At 36.1% G+C, this 12465-nt stretch overlaps 1 protein-coding gene across 2 annotated transcripts in view; it reads right to left on the bottom strand.

Annotated features, from left to right (window-relative positions):
• LOC136030364 (cobalamin trafficking protein CblD-like) overlaps nucleotides 1–7129 on the bottom strand; it is a 57810-nt gene extending 50681 nt beyond the window's left edge. For both annotated transcript variants that reach the window (XM_065709287.1, XM_065709286.1), the window contains exon 1: nucleotides 7025–7129. The gene's annotated coding sequence lies outside the window, so the exon portion shown is untranslated. The remainder of the gene's footprint in view (nucleotides 1–7024) is intronic.
• Nucleotides 7130–12465: the final 5336 nt, after the last annotated feature.

Raw genomic sequence — 12465 nt, 5'->3', positions numbered from 1 at the left:
CACATATATCCACTGTAGGTATCAATCAGGCTGTTGTAGACTGGTCAATGAAATTTCTTACAAATTGCAAGCAGAAGGTTTGCTTATTTGCAACAGATGACTAACCAATTTACTCTGACAAGGCCAAAGTAATGAGCAGAGTACCACAGGATACTGTACTGGGTGCAACTCTCTTTCTGATTTACATCAATGACATATTTAACCATATGAACAATGGCATGCACCTGTTCACTGATGGTGCCAAACTCTTTGGTATTGCATACCCCCAAAGCATCCAACATGACATAGATGAGCTACAAGATTGGACCCAAGACTGACTTCTCCAATTCAACACAGGAAAATGCTCTGTATTGCACTTTGGACCTAATAACCCAATGGCTAACTATACAATCTATAATCCCACCACAAAAGTAAGAGAGCAGAGCAGAAGAAAGGGATCTTGGCATGATCATTGGTGATAAGTTTAAATTTCATAGCCATGTTCAGGATGTTGTTTCCTGTGCAAGCTCTAGTCTTGGATTACTAAAATGGACTATTAATAGCAGACAGGGATCTATATTTAAAAAACTATGTAAAGCTCTTGGTAAAATTATAGCCAACAGTATTACTGGCTTTCATATAAAGTGAATATACCACTCAATGCCTTTTTTTATGCTCTTTACAAATATAATAGTCGCTTCTACCGGAAATTCAGATTTACGTATTTGATATATGCTATACTTTACCCCCACCCCCCTGATGTGCAAATATATAGCTCAAATTTGTTTCTAAACTATTATAGATTTGCAATTTCAAATATCCTATTATTTTGTAAAAAAAAAGACCAAAAACGCATGCTATAATTGAAATTTCGGTGACAGGGAAGAAGAAAACGCCATAACATTGATAAAATTTATTTATCCAATTTAATTGTGGAAAATCAGTGCTTGTGGATAATATAACATTAAAAAAATGGATTTATAATGAAACAGTAAGTTTGAGTCCAATGTTATAAGTTTGAGACCAATGTTTAAAGACTTTTTTATACCCCATATTTAGGTCATTTTTAAGAGGTTAAAAAGTACTTAAATATGAATTTCTGGTAGAAGCGATTATTATATTTGTAAAGAGCATAAAAAAAGGCATCAAGTGGTATATTCACTTTATACGAAAGCCAGTAATACTGTTTGCTATAATTTTACCAAGCTCTTGTCAGACCCCATCTCAATTTTGGCTTGTGTCTTGCTGGTTCTTCTTATTGACAAGATGTGAGGATCATTAAAAATGTACAGAGACAGGCGACAAAATACATAAAAAGTCTTACATCAACCTCATGAGAGGACCAGCTCAGGTACCTTGAACTACCCACTTTAGTTTACAGATGCTTTGCAGCAATATGATACTTACTTACAAGCTGCAGATAGAAAAGTCAGCAATTTTTGGCAGCAATCTCAGTTCCAGCCAGCATAAAACAAGAGGACAATCCAAAAAGCTACCACAGTCAAGCTCCTGATCAAGAACTTGCCAATCATTCTTTTTGAGAAGAGTCATAAACCACTGGAATCAATTAAAAATCCAACTGTCAGTGCTCTCTCTATCCAGTACTTCAAAAAACAACTTGACAAGGAGTAGGAGAAGAAGCAGTAGAGATTCAATGGGCAGTAATCAACACAAGAGCACTAAAGGTCTGGAAGACCTCAAAGCTTTCAGACAAATTAAGGTGAATTAGGGATTTCTAGACCAAAATAACAAATTTATTTAAACAAAAGAGTGAAGACAGATAGATACATCAGGAGGGAGGGGGTCAGGGTCCTCCTAGATCTAATTTACCAGTGGTCTGCCAATGAATTCTAAAACAACAAGAGCAGGACATTATTGAAAACAGAGATTATTTTTTCAAATATTTTTCTACTGAACCTTGAATATCAGGGTTGACCTTTAGGATGGTATTAAGACGACTCTTCATCCAAGAATAGATGCAATTTCTTGGAACTAAGTCAAGTTTTCTTTAACTATGACACACATTCTTGAATTCACTTTGAAAAACATCTGAATTTTCATAGTCTAGATAACCAAATTGAGATCATTGATTCGACAGTATGTTTAACTATAGAGGTAATTGTGAGCTTTACTGCTAGGTTTAGGAAGATATCATGCTTTGTGTAAGAGTATGGAATAATATCAGTTAAACAAGGTTTCACCAATGCATCCCTTATTAAATTGATTGATAACTTCTAAAGTTTGTCAACTTCACTAAAAAATTTCAAATCTTAAATTGAATAGGCCTTGCTAAAAACTAAGACCACAATGTAACTTTCCATTGCTGGTTGGTTGCCTTGTACTGCCCTCATCCTATACCAAATATCCTTAGCAATGTTAAAGTAGGCCCTATGTATGCCAATGTCAATGTAGGTGAGTGACATGCTACTCACATTTAAATTTGTTGACCAGCCCCAAAACAAGCTCTTTAACCAGTTACCCAACAAAAGACAAACAAAAGGCTATTCAAGAAGTTTCATAGGTCTGGTTTTAACTGTAGAATCAGATAAGACTTCTTTAGCCAAAGGGTCATCAATGATTAGAACTGTTTAAGTGAGGAGACATGAGACTTGAGAAAGAATGGGAAGCCAAACCTTTAATATACAACAGGAGATATCATGTTTCATAAATAGTGATTAACATATAGACCTATGTAGCCTGGAATGAAAATTTGTGCTAGGATGCTGATGCTGCTTGTCATACCCAACCAACTCACACTCTATCAGAAATTGATGTTGTGAAGTGGTGTCTACTCTAAACTACATAAGATAGTAAAATTCTAGTTAATTGACTTCTTGCTATCTCAGAAAGGGTTTAGGTTAGGGAAATGAAACTTTCAGGGATGAATCTACAGACTAAAGTATGTCCAGGGAAGGTATTTTGAAGCAACTACCTCTACTCCTTCTCCCTCTAGAGGGCCCTGATCTTTGATGACCTTTAAAAATATGTGTGTTATAAAAGTGAAACCTTGCATAACTTTGCTCAATTCCATTTTATAAGGTTTTAAAGATATGCAAATACATTTCCTAAATTTTGAAAAAAAAACATTGATATGACTCCAAATTCTACTCAAATAACAGGAATTGCATTTTCAGAACTAAAGGCAGAGAAAAGCAACTAGTAACTGAACATTAAGGTAAAATGTTGTTTTGTCAAAATTTCAATATGTATAGACCTGTTATGTAGACAAATTTCAGGGCCCTCTAGAGGGACGAGTGGAGGTGGGTACTTTAAAATACCTTCCTGGGACATACTTTAGCCTGTAGACCCATCCCTGAAAGTTTCATTTTCCTAACCAAAACCGTTTCCAAGATAGCAAGAAGTCAATTAACTAGAATTTTACCCAGAAGGTAACAATAATAAACTAAAGTAAACTACAGAAGATACTCTAAACTACAGAATGGTTCCCTTTATAATCCCTATCTGTGGTCACTATTATTAAGTGGGCTTATATTGCATCCATCCTAGCACACTCTTAGTTGAAAGGCATGGCACTGGGCTGTAAGCACAAACAAAGTCAAAACGCTGTTCTTTCATATTTTGGGTAAAAAACTTTGGTAAAATTCTAGTAAAATTTTTAAAAAAAATAAAATTAATTCCACCATAGCCAGTCCCAACTCCAGTTGCGAAAGGAAGAGGGTTGGGCGATAGGCTTGCTACCTGTCCCTGCAAAAAGAAATCAGCAACTTAATCATTGACTTGAGCCTCAGATATGACTACTACTTCCCTAATAACCTCAGCATGCCCCCTGACCCAATTTTTGACTACAAAACAACAGCCAAAGCTCGGATTTTGGAATGTGAGAATAATGAACCAGATCTCAAAAACTGAACAGATACTGAAAGAAGTGATACAGTACAATATAGACATAGCAGCCATTAGTGAAACTAGATGGCTTGGTAGCAGGATGGGACCTCTAAAAGATAGCTAGGTCCTTGCATACAGCAGACATGAAAACAGACGCCAAGGAGGTGTGGGTGTACTGATGTCACCTGCAGCTAGGCGAGTGATGCTAAAATGGACACCTGTAAATGAAAGAATTATTTACACATGATTTTGGTCAGCTCATGGAAAACTCTCAATTGTTGCCTGCTATGCACCAACTAACAAAGCAGATGAAATAGAGAAAGACAACTTTTATGAAACACTACAAAGTGTTGTTGCAGAAATTCCTAGACACAATATCATATGTGTCATAGGTGATCTCAATGCAAAAGTAGGATCTTGTCACAATTATGGTCCTGAAGTCATGGGACAACATGGAATAGGTGATATGAACAAAAACGGAGCGCTACTTGTTGACTTCGCCCTGAACCTATGACTGAACCTTGTCATAGGAGGTACGTTGTTGCAACACAAGACCATTCACAAATATACATGGACTTCACCAGATGGCCGCACATGCAATCAAATTGATCACCTCCTCTTTTCACACAAATGGTGGAAGTCTACTTGACGTGAGAGGCTACAGAGGCGCTGATATACAATCGGACCATAACCTCATGGCTGCTAAGATCCATCTAAAGTTAAAAGCAACACAGAAAAACAATAAACTGACAACACAAAAAACCTTCAACATTGAGAAACTGAATGACAAGGAAACAGCATGAATGTTCCAATTAGAACTTTCAAATAGATTTGAAGCCCTGCAATCGGAATTAGAACCAAGGGCTGATGTCGAACGCATGTGGGAGAAACTTAAAACCACGTACAGAGAAGTTGCAGAGGAGAAATTAGGCTATAAGAAGAAAAAGAAAGAAAGATGGATTCTTGAACAAACCTGGAAACTAATTGATGTAAGAAAATCAGCCAAACTTTCATTCTGGTGGCCTCAGACACATCTGAATTAATTGTTCTGCAAGTCTCATATAGAGAAATAGACAAACAAGTAAAGAAGAGTGCCCAGACTGACAAGAAGCAATTTATTGAACAGAAAGCAGCTTTGGCAGAAGAAGCAGCAAAGAAAGGAGATTCGAAAACAGTCTAAAGATTAACCAATGAGATGATTGGAGTCAAACCTAACAGGACTAATCTAGTAAAGGACGAGAATGGAGCCCTTTTGACAGATGATTGACAAGAGGTGGGCAACCCACTTTGAGAACCTACTAAATAGACCAAGATCTAATTCCTGACACACAATTTATGATTCTAAATGTAAATGAAGAACCACCATCTCCAGAAGAAATCATAGCCGCTGTCAGAAAGCTAAGGAATGGAAGAATGCCAGGAGTAGATGGCATTACATCTGAGATGCTGAAAACGTCAGTCCGCAACTGCATGACAGTTTGGGTTGAGCTTTTAACTCAGATATGGAGTGAACAGAAAATGCCCAGTGACTGGACGAAAGGAACCATTATTAGGCTCTTCAAAAAAGGTGATGCGCTTGTTTGTGGCAACTGGAGAGGTATTAACATAATGTCAATACCTAGTAAACTTTTGTTAATTATTATATAAGATTGATTACAGCTGCTATTTGATGAAATCTCAGAAAAAGCCCTAGAGGTTGGATTGTCAATCAACGTTGATAAATCTAAAAGTATGTCCACATCTGGCTCCCCCCTAACTCTTCAATGCTCCAATAAATCTGTTGAACACGTCCAAGAATTTAAATACTTAGGAAGCTGGATAGAAAATACTGGCAATGTAACATTTGAAATCAAGAGAAGGATTGGACAAGCATCAGGCACCTTCAACAGACTAACACCAATTTGGAGAAGCAACAAATACTCACTTCATTTAAAATTGCACCTATTCAACAGCAATGTGTTGTCTATATTGATGTACACCAGTGAATGTTGGAAACTCAACCAACAACTTGAGAAACGTATCCTCGGATTTGAAAACATTTGCCTTTGAAGGATCCTCAAAATCAGTTGGTATCAGAAAATTACCAATAGGGAAATCCGGCTGAAAACAAACCAGCCCATAGTGACCAAAGTTTTGAAGAAACAAAGATGGACATATTTGGGTCATGTTCTATGCATGCCCGAAGACAGACTTCTCTCAAGAGTGTACCAATGGCAGCCTGAAGGAAGACAAAGACAAGGCCAACCAAAACATACACTACAGAGGCAGTATGATCAGGACCTAAAAAAGGCAAAAATTTCCCTCACTCCGCAATGGGAAGATATCACTGCAGCCGCACAGCTTTGTGATGAATGGATAGACTTTGAAGCAACTACCTCTACTCCTTCTCCCTCTTGAGGGCCCTGACCTTTGATGACCTTTAAAAATGTGTGTTATAAAAATGAAACCATGCAAAATAGATCTTCTGCTTAATTGAAGTACAACAAAATTGTTTTCAGCTTCATAACTTTGCTCAATTCCATTTTATAAGGTTTTAAAGATATGCAAATACATTTCTTAAATTTTGATAAAAGAACATTGATATGGCTCAGAATTCTACTCAAATAACAGGAATTATATTTCCAAAACTACAGGCAGAGAAAAAGCAACTAGTAACAGAAAATTAAGGTAAAATGTTGTTTTGTCACAATTTCAATGGGTATAGACCTGTCATGTAGGCAAATTTCAGGGCCCTCTAAAGGGAGGAGTGGAGGTGGGTACTTTAAAATACTTCCTGTGACATACTTCAGCCTGTAGACCCATCCTTAAAAGTTTCATTTTCCTAACCTAAACCCTTTCCGAGATAGCAAGAAGTCAATTAACTAGAATTTTACCAAAATTTTTAACTCACATCTCAACAACAGATCAAACATTAGACCTTATTCTGCTCTAAGTGCAAACTAAGGTAATATAAATTGGGCTACATAGTTGTATATTAGATGGAGGGAGTTAAATTACAGTGAACTTGCAGTCAAAATGTGTTAGTTACAATTAATCTGCAAGTTTTATTTTCTTAACATGTTTCCTTCTCAATATCATCTAATCTAGAACTTGAACCGCTTTCATCCTAGCTAATTTATAGTGTCAGCTACAAATTCAAAATGTAAGTAGCCCAAGATACCAATATACTTTCCCCAGGCATAATTTAGACTGTATTTACCATATCAAACAGTACACAGTAGGAATTTTAATGTTGTATCTTCCTTTTCTTCTTAAGAAGTTCAGGTGAAAATAAATAACTGTCCTCTTCCAATAATCACCAAACGACAAATTAGCTGTGAAATTAATGGTTTACTAGACATTTCTGTATCTATGAAACTAATCAATTAATAAAGTATTATTTATGCCTAATATTTAGTTGTTAACTCAAATGTATCAAAAACTAAAATTCTCACCCTTATTAATTTAGGTATTATCAGGCTTCTAGAAAGTCCGCGTCAGTTCGAAAATCCAAAGATAGTCTAGTAGAGATTGTTAAAGGAAATTAGGGTAAAATTCTAGTTTAGTGACTTCTAGCTATCTCAGAGAGGGGTTAGGTTAGGAAAATGAAACTTTCAGGGATGAGTCTAAAGGCTAAAGTATATCCCGGGAAGGTATTTTAAAGTGTCCACCTCCACTCCTTCTCCCTCTAGAGAGCCCTGAAATTTGCCTAATGACAGGCTGAAATTTTGACAAAACAACATTTTACCTTAATTTTCGCTTACCAGGTGCTGTTTTGTTGCCTTTGGTTCTGAAAATGCAATAGTTATAATTTGAGTAGATTTCTGAGCCATATCAATGTTTTTTTTTCTTCAAAATTTAAGAAATGGATTTGCAAATCTTTAAAATCTTATAAATTAGAGCGAAGTTGTGAATCTGAAACCAATTTTGTTGTAATTCATTCAAGCAAAAGATCTATTTCGCAAGGTTTCACTTGTATAACTCACATATTTTGAAGGTCATCACAGGTCAGGGCCCTCTAGAGGGAGAAGGAGTGGAGGTAGATACTTCAAAATATGTTACCGAGACATACTTTAGCCTGTAGACCAATCCCTGAAAGTTTATTTTCCTAACCTAACCCCTTTCTGAAATAGCAAGAAGTCAATAAACTAGACTTTTACCGATATTAGCGCCACGCTAAATTTATGTGTATGAGCAAACACCCCCTCCCTCCCCCTTAATATATTGCCCATATTATGTATTTCCCATCTGTCACCTTTTTGTTTCCACTTGACACCCAGCAATTGTATCAACGTTGATGAGATGAAAAACAGGAAATTGCTGTGTAAAGTATTTTGTGAATCTCTATCAATTTCCAAAAATATTATTGTCAAATGTCCAGTCACTTAAAAATAAAATGGCAAGATCGAATTTTGCTATAAAAGTAAACAATTTCTTGTATCTGTGAATTGTTGTCTGTGGCTGAGGAGTTAGTTGTACTTGGCAATTATACTACCTGTTTCCATCCAATACTTATGCCTGATAGTATTACAGCAATGCATGGTTATAGTATTAGTATCATTTGTGTATTATGAATAAAAAGCAGAGTTCTTAATTTTAATAATATACAAATTAAACACGGTTTTGATTGTTTGCTAATATCTACGCTTTGCCAATTATCATCGAGACCTAGTAACTTGTGAGTGTACTTGCACGTAATTTTTACTTACAACAATGCACAGACAATGCATGATCCTTGTATTTTAATTCTGGTACAATAATACGGGTTGACTTTACCGATTTGAATCCCAAACGGCTAAGCCCTTCTTTGTTCCTTAAGCCAGTTGTCAATGTGCCAAAAAAAGTAGTCATATATTGAATTTCATATTTCGCACCTGGCCCAAATATTACAATATCCCATTTACAATCTCGAATTCACTTCTCAGAGCATGGAATTAGTTCCAAGTTGGAAAATTTGGAAAATAGGGTTTGAAAGGTGATCGAAACTTTCATCGCTTCAAATTTTCAGTGCATGCTTCAGCGTTTAGATGGGATGGATTGTGTAAATGCTGGGTAATAGAGGAGACAAAAAACAGTCGAAAAGAACTGGACTATAATGGAAGGCAGTAAAGGATGCAAAAAGAAAGAAAAGCAAATTAGGTGAGACTGAAGGAGAGCAGGGATTCGAAAAGGGAGGAAAACGACACAGGATTGCGATTAATGGATAATTCTTCTGGGCTGGGTCTGTTTAGACGGGCATTTTCAGGCTGAAAATCCTCTTCTTAGCTAATTTATCTACTATAGGCTGCCTCCCCGTAGTCGCATAATATTTGTAGGCATGAAAACATAATGAGTCAGAGATAATAGGCTTGAGACTGTCTGTTCAAGATTTCAACTCTTGTTGATAGAAGAGCATCGCCAAGTGCTGAAAACAATGTTGTGACCAAAGGGGGCCTAGGTTCGCGCAAGACCCCATTCTTCATACTGGAGGTCCCAGAGGTTTTGCTTTCTGGTTTTTAAGCAGGCTTAAGTACTTCGACATAGATTTGAGAAGAAATGTGATACCCCTCCTGCACTGGTATACTAGATCATTGCATTTCTCGAGGCCAAAATAACTTAAATGTTTTAAAGAACATGACCATTGGAACTTGGTATGCTACTACGTTAAAAAGTAATTACTGTATCGACATTTTTACTAACGAATACAGACGATTGGAACTGGACTTATTAGGAGTTTCAGAAAACCATATGCCACATGGGTACCGTGTTGGCCTAGAGTGGATTTGTGCTGTGCTGAGTTGTTAGTAGCGGTAGTATTAATAGAAGGAGAGAAGAGGAGGCTGAGAATGTCAGAAAAGGACTCTGAAAGGCAGAATAGCCCTATCAAAATAAAAAAAAAATGTCAGAACAGACTAAAGGAACTTGGAAGCCAGGAGGGAAGTAGAAGAGGACTTAAGGCAGTGGGAGATTGTCAAAAAAGGATTATGAGCCTTAGATTATCCTATGGGACGGAGGAAAGAAATAAAAATTGCCTGTAAAGATGAGAGAAAGCTGAAGGCAAGCAATTATATTTCAAATGTGACAAAACAAAAATATTATGTGCATTTATTGTCCTTGAATGGTTAGGGAGAATCGGGCCTGAACAAGACCAATTATGATAAATCAACATTCTTTAATAGGGTAGACCTGCAGTAGGGTAGACCTACTCCAGGTAGACCTGCAGTAGACCTGATTGCAGTATGCACCTGGAAGATGCATTACTAGCTAAGCCAGGTTAAGAAATTACAAAATAGCCAGTGTTGTAGATAGTTCTACGGTACTCTTGGCGGACGGGACTCTCAACTGTAGCCGACGAGCTCGGGAGTTACTCAGATTAAAATATTTTGTCGTCGGAAGTGACACCTTTTGTGTCATTTGATTTGGGGTTAACCTTTGTGCTAGTTTATACGCTCTTTGGACTTTTTAGATGTTCATTATGTCTCTTGATTTGACACAAGATGCCCCTCATTTGATAACCTAGACAATTTTCGTCATTACTGATTAGTTCAACACCCTCCAAAAGTTTGAACTTAATACCCTTACCATTTCCTGAGATATTGCAGATAAACCATTTGACATCCCAGGTACTCGCAATATCGTTAGATTTATTTCAAGACTCTTTCAACGTTTCCCAAAAGTTCCAGCTTAATGACTTTAAACCTAATCCTCAGTTAATTGTAAACTTAATACTTTTAGCCGTTCCTGAGGCATTGTTGATGCACCTTTCTGACAACCTGGATGCCCACAATGTCTTTTGATTTAGTTTATCAGCACAGAAACTGACAAATTATTACCCTAAGTTGTTACTGATATATTGCAGTATGGCCGTATCAAGAACATGGATGCACATACTTTTGTTTGGTTAATTAAAACTTTCCTAAGGTTTCAATTTGATACCCTTGGGTGTTAAGTTTGTATATACTTTAATATACTTGTATAGTACGCCATGCAGTAATTGATTCTTAACTATCATATTTCTATCTGATATTTTGTCTTTTAGGGGTCCACTTCTAATCTTAGTAATGGACCATTCTATTCTCGTCACCATTAATCTTTGCCAAGATAGGTTACCTCATGTTCATCAAACTGGTCGGAACTAACATTAAGCATCCTAATTGTGCTTTTTGGGGTCTAAATCTTTTCCCACCTCTTTGGGCAGTAGTAGAAGGGATAAAATCTATATATATAAATTATCTATATATATATAAATAAGTTGTCTGTTTGTCTGTCGAGTGACGTCATGTTTGTGTGTCGTCTGTCGAAATTACAGACCACGACATCGGGACACAAATGACGACCGGGACATAGGGAATATAAATGACGACCGGGACACTCAAAGAGAAAGCGACCGGGACACAAGGAATGTTTGATTAGCAATCACCATCAACAAAGCACCGGGACACAGGGAATATAAATGACGACCAGGACACTCAAAGAGAAATTACAGACCGGGACACTGGAACACACATGACGACCAGGAATATAAATGACGACCGCGACACTCAAAGAGAAATTACAGACTGGGACACCGGGACACAAATGACGACCAGGACACAGGGAAACAACAACAACGGGGACGCCGGGGGGCACAGGGGGATATATAAATGACGACGGGGACACAGAGAATGTTCGATTAGCAATCACCATCAACAAAGCTCAAGGGCAATCATTAGAATAATGAGGTATAGATCTGAATACAGATTGTTTTTCCAATGGATAATTATATGTTGCATGTTCAAGAGTCGGTAAACCTGACAATCTATTTATATGCACAGAAAATGGGACAGCCAAGAATGTTGTATATTCGCAAGTTTTAAATAGTTAAATATATATCTATATATATAAAAATAAGTTGTCTGTCTGTGGATGTGTGGATGGATGTGTGGATGGATGTGTCAGGTGACGTCACCTGAAAAAACTGGATTAGGTGACGTCAAAACTGAAAAAACTAAAAAAAGGCAAAAACTACAAAAAAAAACTAAAAACTAATAAAAAAAATAAAAAAGCTAAAAAACTAAAAAAACTATAAAGGTAAAAACCAATAAAAAACTAAAAAAAAAACTGAAAAAACTAAAAAAAGGCAAAAACTACAAAAAAAAACTAAAAACTAATAAAAAAAGTAAAAAAGCTAAAAAACTAAAAAAACTAAAAAAACTAAAAAAAGGTAAAAAAATAAAAAAAATAAAAAATAAAAAAAAACTAAAAAAAAGGAAAAAACTGAAAAATAAGCTAAAATAAAGGTAAAAACCAATAAAAAACTAAAAAAAAAAGGAAAAAACTAATAAATGACGACACTCAAAGAGAAAGCGACCAGGACAAAAGGAATGTTCGATTAGCAATCAACAAAGCACCGGGACACAGGGAGTATAAATGACGACCAGGACATAAGTAAAAAAAAAAAAACTATCTATATATATAAAAATAAGTTGTCTGTGGATCTGTGGATCGTGGATCAGGTGACGTCACCTGAAAAAACTGGATCAGGTGACGTCAAAACTGAAAAAACTAAAAAAAGGCAAAAACTACAAAAAAAACTAAAAACTAATAAAAAAAATAAAAAAGCTAAAAAACTAAAAAAACTAAAAAAAGGCAAAAACTACAAAAAAAACTAAAAACTAATAAAAAAGCTAAAAAACTAAAAAA

This window comes from Artemia franciscana, chromosome 8, assembly GCF_032884065.1.
Source record: "Artemia franciscana chromosome 8, ASM3288406v1, whole genome shotgun sequence".
Taxonomy (NCBI): domain Eukaryota; kingdom Metazoa; phylum Arthropoda; class Branchiopoda; order Anostraca; family Artemiidae; genus Artemia; species Artemia franciscana.
This window is presented reverse-complemented; position numbering and strand designations above follow the sequence as displayed.